This window comes from Drosophila guanche, unplaced genomic scaffold (assembly GCF_900245975.1).
Source record: "Drosophila guanche unplaced genomic scaffold, DGUA_6, whole genome shotgun sequence".
Classification (NCBI taxonomy): Eukaryota; Metazoa; Arthropoda; class Insecta; order Diptera; family Drosophilidae; genus Drosophila; species Drosophila guanche.
In genome coordinates, this window is record NW_022995746.1 from 88,210 (window position 1) to 102,244 (window position 14,035).

General features: G+C 37.9%; 1 long non-coding RNA gene across 1 annotated transcript in view; it reads left to right on the forward strand.

The window, feature by feature from the left end:
• Window positions 1-9,081, forward strand: part of LOC117581679 — a 37,823-nt gene extending 28,742 nt beyond the window's left edge. Inside the window, exon 2 of the long non-coding RNA XR_004573670.1 lies at window positions 8,947-9,081. This is a non-coding gene — a long non-coding RNA (uncharacterized LOC117581679). The remainder of the gene's footprint in view (window positions 1-8,946) is intronic.
• The last annotated feature ends 4,954 nt before the right edge of the window (window positions 9,082-14,035 follow it).

Below are 14,035 nucleotides of genomic sequence, written 5' to 3' on the forward strand. Positions count from 1 at the left end.
ATCCATATTTCTAACTGATTTATTGGCCCAGCCAAATACCTTCATCTGTCTCTAATTTTGCCTAAAATAAGTTTGTTATATTCTCTATTAATATTTATGGTCTCTCTCGCTGCCACACACTCGGTCCGCATTCCTGCCTCCTATTATGGGTATTTGGCCAATTAAACCCGGTCTGCCCCCAATAAAAGTAAATAATTTCTTCAACCAAAATTTAAACATAACATTTTTCATGAGAATTTTGAGAAGCAATGTTGCAAACATTTATTGTCTCTGTTAGAAAGGAGAAGGAGCAGCATATGGATAACAAGTTAGAAGAGGGTAAACGCAGAGTGGAGGTACCGTGGACAGCTGCGGGACAGGGTGGGTTTAGTCACCGAAAATTAATTTCTGCATTCTGGCTATAATAATGATCCGATCGGATCCCAATTTGGTGATCTGATATATATGGCCATTCCCTACGGAATGGCGTTTTCTTCTATCTTCAAAATTGTAGGTTTGGGAGGTTTTCGCCCTTTTGCGGGGGCGGAAAGGGGAGGGGCTAATTTTTGAATAACACTGGTTTTAGTGTGAGCATACAGCAGTCTGGAGCCAACATTTGGTGGGTCTAGCTCTTATAGTCTCTGAGAACTAGCCGACAAACAAGACGGACGGACGAACAGACGGACAGACAGGCATGGCTCAATCGACTCGGCTATTGATGCTGATCAAGAATATATATACTTTATGGGGTCGGAAGCGCTTCCTTCTGTGCGTTACATACAACCGTTATTCACACAAATACAATTTCCCCTATTTACTCTTCGAGTACCGGGTATAAATATGTTGAAAAAAAGCTGAAAATTATGTTGTTTGGGGCTGGCCCATTGTGCCCTATTGACATTGAAGTTCGACGTATTTTTGTAGATGCCTAAACTCTGTGTTGCGTCCTCTTTGTTGGCCTCTCTCTGGGCGGCATATGTTCATTAAATTCATTAAATTATTGCCAGACGCACCACCCACAGGATACGGGTAGCAAAAGAGGGACAGTGAGGACTCCCTCCATATGCTGCCTTTTAGTCACGGCAGCTGTTTTCAGACATTTAATAAAGACATGAGTGCCTGGGAACACATGTCTAAAAGCTGTTGCTAAAGATGTGCTCTAATTGGCCAGAGTGAGCAGGGGACTGTAAACAGTCTAGGGGTAGTTTTCTTAGACCTACTCTTGATTAAATTAGCTACAAGTAGCGACAACGGCAGGGATTTTATAAAATTGGGAATTTGAGTCAAAAATAAAGTTTGAGTTTTGAGACTATTTGAGGCAAAATCGGATTATAAAAAATCCTTGAGTTCTAAAATAAGTATATGAAACATTTTAAAGAAACTTAATCACTTCAAAAATTGATTTTTTTGAATGCCTTCATCTAGAGGGGTAATCGATAGGTAGCTGCAATAGGAATTGTAATTTGAATATGCCCAATACTCATTTTCGACATTCGAAAGTTTTTTCCCGTGTAAAAAAGTTTTTACTGTGAAAAATAAAAGAGTCTTGGAAATGCTTCAGCAAAATCTCTTAAAATTAAGGGGTTATTTTTCAAATGTTGAGGGAATGCAAATATATTTTTAACTTGGTTTTAATTGGCGTTCCTCTTATTTTTAGCAAGAGTAAAATATCTAAATATATTACTGGATGATTTGTATGCTGTGCAAAACTAAAGGATTAAAGGAATTAAAGGAAATTACTGTCTTCCAGCTTTAATGTAACGAAAAGTCATTCTCAAATAGCCAATACACCATACAAATTAACCATACAACTTGCTTTGTGTATTCTGCTTACAAAAAATATACGAGTTTCATGAACCATCCAACAACATTCTGATTAAACTAATTAAGGTAACATTCCAATGCCGAAATGCTGCCTATGCCATAAAGAAATGGAGCCATTACTCATGGTTCGTAATTTCCCCAGATGATAGCTTTGTCTTGACTTTGGAAGTGGCAAATACTTCTTCACACAACATGGCTTTTGTCGGGGGTTCTCACTTAATTGTTAATATTTGCCAAATAAATGCCCTCCACGGTCATAAATTCAAGTCTGAATGTCAGAACAACGGTAGAAAATCTAATCTACGTCTGGTTCGGGCTCCACTCCGCAGTTGGGGAGGCATAAAAATGTCCTTGACATAAATATGTTACCAGGGGCAGCAGCAGCACCTCATCCACCCGCTATCAGTGTCTCTGTGCAGCCATAAGACTTTATTAAGACATTTTACTTTGAAATTGTATATATATAAAAGTAGGAAAAATAACAGAAAAGGCATGAGGCAGTCTGGCAGGCAGCATCTGTGTGGGAGATTTTCTGATGTCTGAGAAGTCGATTCGACTGTCGACAGGCGGCAATAAAGCCACCGCGCTAAAGCGCAGCTGAATTCCATGCTGAAACTGTGAGTTTTATGACGAGGTATATCCATTCTTCCTACACCCACAACCCATAAAATAGAGAGAGAGAGAGAGTGAGCAGAGCAGACGACTGGGTGACTGCCGCCAGTGCGGTTTAACTGTCAAACCCGAACCGGGAAGCCAGAGAACCGAACCTTCCTGGAACCCCACTCAGAAATGAAAAAAAAAAAAACAAAAAATAAATTTGCTGACTTCTAAGCGTCCGTCTATGTGCGGTACTTGGCTGGCGCTCTGTTTGTGCTGCTGTGCCGTAATTGGGACAAGCTCCTACCTTCCACGCGAGTCTACTCCTGCTCCACACTGTGGGCCAGTAAAATTGGTTTTAATTTTTCGAAAGATAAATCGCATGAATTTTGTATTTTTTGTTTTTGTCAGAGAAAAACATTTTAAAAATTAAACTGATTGAATGGATTTATCCCTTAGTTATCCGTATTTACGTGCTTAGTAAGATATTAATCTGCATCTTTCATATTTTTCTGATTAATTAATTTTTAAAGGAGAAATCACAGAAAATGTTCACAGAAAAAAATTGAATTTCTTTCTCTAAAAAGTGTCTAAAAATTTAACAAATTGAAACGGAAAATCACTAAATATATTTTAATTTAACTATCATTCTTTTCTTTTTAATTTTTACTATTTATGGGTTTTACTGTTTATTTTTTGAAACATAATTCGACCCCTACCTTATTTGAAACTTGAATCTTTACGCATTTTGAAAGTTTTATTCATAAAAAGCTGGAAAATTTGAAGCCTTAAATATGTAGATTAAAAATCCATTTATCTTCCATATTTACTCTTCCCCTTACTCGAAGAGAAACGAGAAGGGACGTGTGAGACGCTTCTTACGCGTCACAACTTTTATACCCGGCACTCAGTACTACATCTGCACCTTAGCGGTTATATGTCAAATTTTGCATTTTTTCTTCATCTGTCATCTGCATCAACAACACTCCTCACGCCAACACGCTCCTTTAGCTCGCCACCCTTCCCTAGAGCCACACACTGCAGAGTCAGCGCAGAGACGCGGCAGAGGCAGAGACGTGTCTGCGCGAAGCAGAGTGTGAGAATGTGCAAAAAACAAATATAAGCAGTGGGACGGGGTGGGTTTAGCCACTGGAAATTTATTTCTTCATTGTGGCTTTAATAATGATTCAATCGGATCCCAATTTGGTGATCTCATAGATATGGTCATTCCCTACGGAATGGCGTTTTTAGTTTTCTTTTTTCCTCAAAACTGTAGGTTTTGGAGGTTTTCGCCCTTTTGCGTAGGCGGAAGGGGCGGGGATAATATTTGAAATACACTGATTTCAGTGTGAGCATACAGCAGTCCGGAGCCAACATTTGGTGGGTCTAGCTCTTATAGTCTCTGAGAACTAGCCGACAAACAAGACGGACGGACGAACAGACGGACAGGCAGACATGGCTCTATCGACTTTGCCTTTGATGCTAATCAAGAATATATATACTTTATGGGGTCGGAAACGTTTCCTTCTGTGCGTTACATACAACCCTTATTCGTACAAATACAATATACCCTATTTACTCTTCGAGTACCGCGTATAAAAAGGGTATATTGCATGTGTGTGGAAAAGCGAATATATGTAACTCAGAGAAGGAAACGTTTCCGACCCCATAAAGTATGTATGTATGTACATGCATACGTATGAACATATATTCTTGATCAGCATCAATACCCAAGTCGATACAGCCATGTCTGTCTGTCCATCAGTCCGTCCGTCTTGATGAGTTAGATGAGAGGTAGATGTTGATATGTGTAGAAAAAAGGAAAATTTAAGATTTCATAAAAACACTAAGTTTCAGTTTCTAAGTTTCTTACACTCAATGCAAAAACCTCTTCCCGAATAAAATTCTCAACAAATTCAAAACTCCATTAAACTCCCATAAAACTATTTAAATATAAAATCTTTTGCTTTTTAAAAATCAATTAATATCACCTGTCGAAAAAGCCGGTTCCAAAAACTCTCAATTAATTTCATGCACAACAAAAATCATTTTAAAAAAGTGTCTGCAAACCAAACAATCGCTCGCCACTTCCGTTGAGGCTGCAAATACATATTTCTGACAGTGCAAATGCATGTACATATATTTAGAAAATATTCTACCATAAATTAAATTCATTTGGTAAAATGCATAAAACATAAATCATAAACAATGTCCGCTGTGCAGGATATTGCTGCCTGTCTGTCAAATGCACTCAGCGCGCTCGACACCGACGAAAATTTAAATGGTCCCAAATTTATAGGAAATTAATAAAATATTTAAACTGCAGACAGACAGAGAAGGAAAGTAGGAGAAAGAGAGAGGAAGATAGAGTGCAGCAAACTGCAAAATTCAAGAAGACAATACAATTTTAGCCAACAATTATAAGCATATTAAACTATTAGCCTTTGTATTTAGTGCCTGTGCATGTGAGGGGGTGTGGGTGTGTTTATTGCTGTTTATAAACTGGCGGCGGCAGTATTAATATTTAGCATATATTTTGGTGAATAGAGAAATGTGAAAGATTTTATGTTTGGAATAATAAAATAAAATAAATACATGGATTTTTGAACAGCCTGAAGCAAAGGTGTCTTTGCTTTTGTTCGCTGTCTTGTAATTATACCCGGTACTCGAAGAATAAATAGGGTATGTTGTATTTGTGGGGAATAACGGTTGTATGTAACGCGCAGAAGGAAACGTTTCCGACCCCATAAAGTATATATATTTTTGATCAGCATCAATAGACGAGTCGATAGAGCCATGTCTGTGTGTCCGTCTGTCCGTCTTGTTTGTCGGCTAGTTCTCAGAGACTATAAGAGCTAAGCCACCAAATTTTGCATCCAGACTACTATATGCTCACACTGAAACCAGTGTATTTAAAAAATGAGCCACGCCCCCGCAAAAGGGCGAAAACCTCCCAAATCTACAATTTTGAAGATAAAAGAAAACTAAAAACGCCAACGTCTAGGGAAGGGCGCCGAGCTAAAGGAGCGTGTTGGTGTGAGAAGTGTTGTAGATGTAGATGACAGATGAAGAAAAAATGTAAAATTTGACAAATAACCGCTAAGGTGCAGATGTAGTACTGAGTGCCGGGTATAAAAGTTGTGACGCGTAAAAAGCGTCTCACACGTCCCTTCTCGTTTTCTTTATACATACAATATTTATTTTGCACGAATTATGGATACAATCAGAACTAAGTTCTCTAAATCAAACTTCAGACATAACGTGGAGGGGACGTGTGAGACGATGAGTCACATATGTGCCTTCTTGTTTTTTTTTCCGAATTTTACTTTTACATTTTACATATTTTTTGCATATGTCTTCTACATTTACATTACTTCTCACGCCAATACGCTCTTTTAGCTCGCCCCCCTCCTGCAGAGCCGCACGCTGTATGAAGCACTGTGTGGAATGAGAGAATGTGCCAACAATAAAAAAGAAGGTGCTGAACGGGGTGGGGGTACACGCTGCAAATTAAGTTCTTTATTCTGGAGTTTCCTTCTCTGCGTTACATTCATCAACTTTTCCCCACAAATACAATATACCCTATATACTCTTCGAGTACGGGGTATAAAAACAATCGGTAGTGATCGTTGAGCAAGGGTAAGCACGCTTATGAAAATACAAATAAAAATAAAATTAAATATCTACAAATTATCGAAAAATAATATTACATAAATAGAATGCCGCATAAACGTGTTCCTACCGCTATTCTATACACTTCTCTATCCATATGTTTTCTATATATAGAAATAAGTAAAATATATATTCTCCAAAGCACATTGTAATTTATGTGTAGCTCGGCACTGCTCAGCTCACATTTCTGTTACAAAAACAATCGCTCAAAAGACAACTTTCTATATTTCCTTATACTTCTGACATAAATAGAGCTACCAAATGAATAATCTATTCCACACATATTCCACATAACTTCGCGTCTATCTGCCAGGGTATCAACATCCTCGAACCTGTTCTATAGGCAGCCTGCCTCTTCCTGCTTGTGGGTTGCAGAGCTGAACAATCTGGCGAAACTTTATTATGTAGACGCAAAAATTTGCACATCAAAGCTGCTAATAGAGAGACACGGACACTAGCCAAACAAATGAGCGGGAGTCTCTAGCTCCTTACACTCTCTCGCTTTACCTTTCCTGGTTCTGTCTGGCTTCATGCATGTGTTTTTTTGTGTGGTTTATTGTAATGTGTCCCGCATATGTGTGCGTGCGCCGCTGCCATAAATGTGTTATTTATGAGGCATATTAACAAGCGACAAACGACGGCAACGGTCAAAACGACAACGACAACATACATAATCCATACGCACTATGTGCCACACACAACCAGCACACACAGAGAATACTTATTGTATTCAATTATTAATATTGTTCAGTTTTAGCTATAGCCAAAGCCGAACGAACGATTTGCAGTGCTTAAATCTCTGTCGATAATATAATATATTTAACTATTAAACTTGCTTCCTGAATTATTTACAACAATAAATATAATATAAATATTGAATGAATGAATGAAAATTGATTGGCTTGTTGGTGGGTGGTGGTTTGTTTTGGCGAAGCTCTTTAAATTATTTAAATATACTGTGCTGGGGAGGAACTTAATATTTAAATACTAAGAATGAGAAGAGAAAACTGCTGGAAAATGGTTTGCTTGTTTCATAAAAAAAAAAAAACAAAAAAAATTGTAGCAAAACCTTTTTTAATTTTTATTGTGAGAATGTAATGAAATGTTTATCTATTGACTTTCCTAGTGCTACAAGCAAGGAGCTTAGAATTAGCGCACTACTCATTAGGTGTCACATTAGTTTGGTAATAAACTGAAAGCTAATATAATCGTTTAATATGGCGTAGGTAATAGCTAGTCAATTCTAATGTTAACTGCGTTTTTTGTCTATGGTAAAATTAGGTTTTACTGATATCTTAATCGAGGATAAGTTGTGTTTCTAACTGCGTTTTGAATTGTGAAAGGTTTTGTATCGTTTTCAAGTGATGTGGAGGTTGGTTCACAAGCGAATAACATTCACAAAGAAATGCTTCTCGGAATTTTGTGTTCTATGTCGTATGGTGATAATAATACCCTTTCTGTCGAAATTGGCGGATCTAAGTTTTTCATATGGGTATTTGGGTTGTCTGGTGGGAAGTATTTTATGTACGAACGTAAGCGTCTTTTAGTCAATCCATTTGATTAGCGTCTTTCGAACATTTTAAATGAGAATACAGAGATTCTGTCGTTGCGCCTCAGTTAGAATATGTATCTAGCTATATTGTTAAAGCACACACTCACACCGTACTGCAGGTTCATATAAGTTTGTAGGAATCACAAAGCTTTGCGATGAGGATGCGTTGGTCAACTGAGTCAAATGCTTTGGTGAAGTCAAGAAGTGTTAGGAAAGGTATTTTCCATTCTCCATTCTTCCTTCCACTTTTGAGGCAACGTGGATGTGGTAATGGTTGTTTTAAAAATGTGAGCTACTTGCATAATAATTCTGGGTGGTATTAATATAAAACGAGAAGGGACGTGTGAGAGTCTTCTTACTCGTCACAACTTTTATACCCGGCACTCAGAACTACATCTGCACCTTAGCGGTTATTTGTCAAATTTTACATTTTTTCTTCATCTGTCATCTATATCAACAACACTATCACGCCAAAACGCGCCTTTAGTGTATTTTATTATTTATTTACCATACTTAAAATTTTGTTCAATATATAAAAAATATTAATTCTATTGATTTAAAATTTGATATTAAATGTGTAATAGCTTCTACGAATTTACGAAAGTTGCAAGTTTTAAGTTTTACATAAAACAATTTACATATTTTATCATTTTCTTTTTCATCTACGTAATTTTCTTTCTTTTCTTTTTTATACCCGGTAATCGAGTGTAAATAGGGTATATTGTATTTGTGCGAACGGTTGTATGTAACGCACAGAAGGAAACGTTTCCGACCCCATAAAGTATATATATTCTTGATCAGCATCAATAGCCGAGTCGATAGAGCCATGTCTGTCTGCCCGTCTGTGCGTCTTGTTTGTCGGCTAGTTCTCAGAGACTATAAGAGCTGGAGCCACCAAATTTTGCATCCAGACTGCTATATGCTCACACTGAAACCAGTTTCTTTCCAAAATGAACCACGCCACTTTCCGCCCCCGCAAAAGGGCGAAAACCTACCAAATCTAAAATTTTGAAGATAAAAGAAAACTAATAACGCCATTCCGTAGAAAATGGCCATATCTATCAGATCACCAATTTGGGATCCGATCGGATCATTATTATAGCCAGAATAAAGAAATTAATTTGCTGTGGCTAAACCCACCCTGTCCAGCAGATTTTGTTGTTCCTTTCACATTCTCTCATTCACACTCTGCTTTTGCTTCACTCGGCCCCTGCCTATTTAAAATTTGACAAAACACCGCTGAGGTGCAGATGCACTATTGAACAGAATGTGCAGGGAAAAAGTACCTTTAACTACTTTTTAATACATCACAACTCTGCCAGAAATGGCTAACGAACTGCATGACAATGTCAAATTTCGAAAGCAACAAACAATAAATTTTCACAAAAATTGACAACATCAAATTGATGGGTCCACAACCGACAACATTTGAAGGGACATCGAATGAAATTGCGAGCGCAAAAAGACAAACGAAGAGAACATTTAAAAAAGGGAATACAAAATTGAACGGGTAGGGGGAACGACAACAGAACCATCGCGTGTCACTAAAGATTAGTCAGGAAGTCGGGCAAACAGAATCGAACGTCGCACAATTTAAGAGACATGTCAGCAAATAAAAAAATTTAACAGAAAAAATGCTCCAAATTAAAAAAAAATTGAACGGAAACACTACATATGTGTGTACTACAAATATTTGTAGAAATTTTTATCAACGATTTCAGAATGACTGTCACACACAAACAATATTGTCAAAAGTTTATTGCATTTATCAATGCCATGGAAAATAAATATATGTAAGTCTCAAGGGAGCTCTCGCACTGAGTAATTAGTCCAGTTGATGAGGAATTTCCCACCCAGACCCCAAACTGCAAGCCAGACAAGTGCCAATTATGACCGACCCTTTTGCCGTGCCTGTCTCCTACCATCGAAGAGCTTGGCAAATCACTAAGGAGCAATTAAACATGACCAAACTTGTCTAGCCATGCGGAATTGTTCCTAGGTTAATTTGATATTTAAAGCTGTCTGGGTTGAGTCCCACAGGAAAGAGATGTGGATGGCCATTAAAATGGCGGAGAACTTAAATATGCAGAAGGTGTTAGATTTTCGAGAGCCCTGAGAGATGATTTCAGTGCGAATTTCTGCCAGGACTTTTGGTGTATTTGTGATAGATATAACGCGAAAAAACATTTAAAAAAATCATAGTAAAAGAAACTAACATTTATTTCAACGAAATGTTAAGTTTTTAGATACAAAACTTGGAAAAACTTAGAATTCCCAGTGATAAGTTCTCATAAAAGTCTGGGAAGTCTGGTCTTATATTGAATTAACGCCACACCAATTGCTATTTTCAGTTCACAAATTTTGTATAAAGTTTCTTTTTAAATGAACACAAATATTCACACATTTATTTTGAATAGTTTAAAAAACACTGCCAATTATTGACAACACTCCGCCGTATTTATGTACAATTATGAACCTCGTAATTGAATAATGAAAAGCTTTCACCACACTAATTAAAGCTGACTTATCGGCTCAATCCAGAGATAAGAACCCACCCACCCCCCCCCCAAGTCCACAGTTTTCTCGTTAGCAGAAAAAATAATTGGTTTTATTATTTTGTGTTGCTGTGTGGTGACTACAAAAATCAAGGCAATTGGCTTATGTTACACTTTAATTAGTATTTAATTACTCAATAATGCAAAACAATCGTCCGTATGAGTAGTATAATTTAGTTCGAGAGGCCCTAAAGTAGCAGCAGAAAGCTGTATAAATTAATAAACATCAACGAGAGGCCATTACTTTGATTTCGTACAAATATTTTTGTACTAAACGATACACAACAACCCCCCAACCCTTGATTAAGGGAACTCACGCAGTTGTGAATCGGAAGGAGTCTTCCTTCCTGCCTTTCGGACATGCCAAAAGTCGTAAAGGCCTCCGCACAAATCTCGAATCGGAAGTCAACAAAGCAAACGCAACACAAATTGATTTGGACTTAATCCCAAAAAGAAAAGAACCCCAAAAAAGGAGGGAAAATTTACTTGTTTTTGCACTGAAATAAATGGAATTTTCTCGTATTAATTAGCAAATGGTGAAGGCGGTTAAATGAGAAATGTTGGCCATTGGCCGCCGCCTGCTCCGTGAGTGGGTACCATAAATATTCCACCACCTCCCCCCGACATAGAAGCCAATAAAAAGTACTATGTATAGCCAGCAGGAGCCATCAGTTCCGATGTAAAATTGTCCAGTTTGCGAGTGTTTGGCACGCAATATTTTGGCTCTCTCTTACTCGATGGGCCAAGTCGAAAGTGTTTTTGGGGGTTCGTTTCGAGGGACCCAATCAAAAAGTGGACAATGTGTTAATTGCTTTGGACACGTCGTGAAAAAGGTGAAATGTGAGCCGAAATATTGTTGCTGGCTAATTCTCGGAGGTCATTTAATGTGCAATAAATGGGAGTAAGCGCTTTGGCTAAGACAAAACGTGATGTAGTTTAATTATAAATGATTTAAAACTGTTTAAATATGCAAACAATATTTTGTAGGTTTAGCATGTACATAGATCTTCAATTGTTTACCCATATTTTATATTGTTTTTAGCATCATACAAACATCTTATCTCTATTCACGCCACTAACGTGTAATTGTTGTTTTGTCTAGTAAATACTTTACTTTGCATCAGCCAATAACCAGAATAGAGTGGGTACCCAGAAACGTATTTTCACTATGGATATTGTTGGGACAACTTTTGTTTTGTTCTTTGTTCTCTACGCTTGTTCATTTACTTTTACGAGGCATTTGAGATTTGCATAAACAACCAAACGGAGCAGCAGCTGCAACTTCCGCAGCACTCTATGGCACATTTAACATGAGCACTAAACTGACATAACAGTGCCAGATCCCCAGCCACCCCACCCACACATAGAACCATATAACCAAAATAAATTTCATGACTCCTGACACTCGCTCTGCCTCCCCCTCTCCCTCTCTGGCCAATTTTGCAGTTTGCAATTTTTTTGTCAAATAGATAACAGAATGTAAATATATATTATTACGGATTTTGTTCGCAATTCTGTTTTAATATTTTTACTCGGTCAGTGCCGTGTTTTTGTGTGTGCTGCTGGTGTACTAAGAGAAAATAAATAGCAAAAGTGGTTGAGCATAGAGACTGTAGGGTTACCCCATGTTTTAGAATTAGTAAAAACTCACTGACAGAAGAAACATAAATTGCATCCCATTTGCATTTCGCCTCAAGCTTTATGCGCCGCCAATTTCCTTACCATCAATTGATCTGCAAGCTTCGCTCCGCATACGCAATACACACACGGGCAACGAGTTCTATAGCACTCTCTTAGAAGCTTTAAGCGCATTTACATACATACATAACTTGCACTTAGTCGGTGTTTTGGGACCCTTCGTCACATCTTTTTAAGAGCTTTGCTACATCTCAGCAGCAACAACAATTCAAGCGCAGCAAACACGATTGATCATGTCGGCAAACGGAACACTCATTTAATTTCAAAAGCATCGCTCCCTTTCATACGCATTGCAGTGCATTGGAGTGCATTGGTCTCTCCAACAACACACTCTCTCGGCAATGCCAACAATAATAAGCCGTACACACCACTGCAGCTTCGTCATCAGTTTGTAGCCTCACTCGAGTGAGGGAGTGCACTCGCTCGCTTTAAGCAAATTCGGAGCATCGATTGAAGCAAACGGGACTCTCTACTGTGCTTCGCATTTTATGTGTTTGGCTTTGTATGACGTTTTCCGACATACCCTTTCTCAATCTACACAGGGTATCGAAAAGACAACAATATGAAAACACAATAGTTAAATATGTTAAATAACACTTGTGTGTTATTATTTGTATCGGCTTAGTTTTATTTTACCAGGTTCAGATCTCTCTCTTTTTCTCCACGAGAATTTCATTCATTCTTAAGGTGCTTTAACTTAAACTTTATCAAAAGGTAAACAAAATGGCAACTGGTTTGTTTTATTAGGGAAATCAAAAACTGATAAAGCACGAACTATAGTTTATGTTAAAATTTACTTCAAAACAAGGAAATGTTTGAGCTTAACATTTGATTTGATTATGGAAAAAAAAAAATCCTTGACAAAAAACAAATAAAAATCTTCTCAAATATTTACAAATTAACACATTTTACCCCGCCGTTAAATTTTGTGCACTTGCTGAAAACTTTCCACAAAGAATTGACAGATTAACGCCAAGGACGGGGACAACAACTGCCACGGCAACAATGCTCGATTGTGCCAAGTCACCAAAGTAGCAAAAAACTGACAAGGAAATTTACCAAGCACTGTCTTAGATCAAGACGAAGAGAAACAGAAAAAGTTTCCCATTAAAAATAGAAAGAAAAAAGAATTATAGCCGTAAACGATAAGGGACGTGTGAGATGCTTCTTACGTGTCACAACTGCTATTCCCGGTTCAGTACTACATCTGTCTGTAGCCGTTTTTTTTTTCTTCAAATTTTCCATTTTTTCTTCATCTACTCATTTACATCACTTTCCACGCCAACACGCTCTTTTAGCTCGCCCCCCTCCCTCTGGTGGGCTTAGCCACTGCAAATTAATTTTTTCATTCTGGCTATAATAATCTGTCATTTACAGTGATGCTGATCAAGAGTGTATATACTTTATAAAGTCGGAAACGTTTTCTTCTGTGCGTTACATACATCCGTTATTCCCCATAAATACAATATACCCTATTTACTCTTGGAGTACCGAGTATAAAAAGAGGGTTGGGAGGTGCGGAAAGGTTATCGTCTGGTGAAAGTTTTGCGCTAATGAGAGTAAGAGTTGTTCTTATTTTGCGGTGGGAAAACTTTTAATTTGTCGCACTTCCTGTTTTTCCCCTTCAGTATCTCAGCAATTCCTTCTCTCTATGTTTATGTTTATTTGGTTTAATCAATTTGGCTGCCATTTTTTTTGGTTGTCATAAATTAGTCATGAGAGAAATATTGGGGCAGTGCCAGGAACTTTTAATTAAATCAAAATTAACTTTAATTAAATACTTGAGGGGCATAGGAAACGGCTGAGCAGTCGACTCTTGAGCGAGCTGCCCCCGAAAATTCTTGGGAATAAGCTATTAAGCCTTAAAGTCTAATAAAATAAACAGTAAACACACTTAATGGCTTGATTCCCAGCATCAACATGGGGGAGGGCTCAAAGTCTAGGTTCAAAAACTCGCCAACGCTTCAGGCTGATGTCCTGTCCAAGATGTTCAGGGTTTCGGTGCTGTTTTCCCTCGCCCTGATTTATGCCCAGAACCCAGGCCCTGGCTGACCTCAAAATTTGTGTGCCAGTCTAAGGTGGTTGGGTGAATGGGTGTTGGGCAAGAGTTGCGACGGTCTCGTCTTAACTTTGCAAGTGAAACACGTGTCTAGGGCCA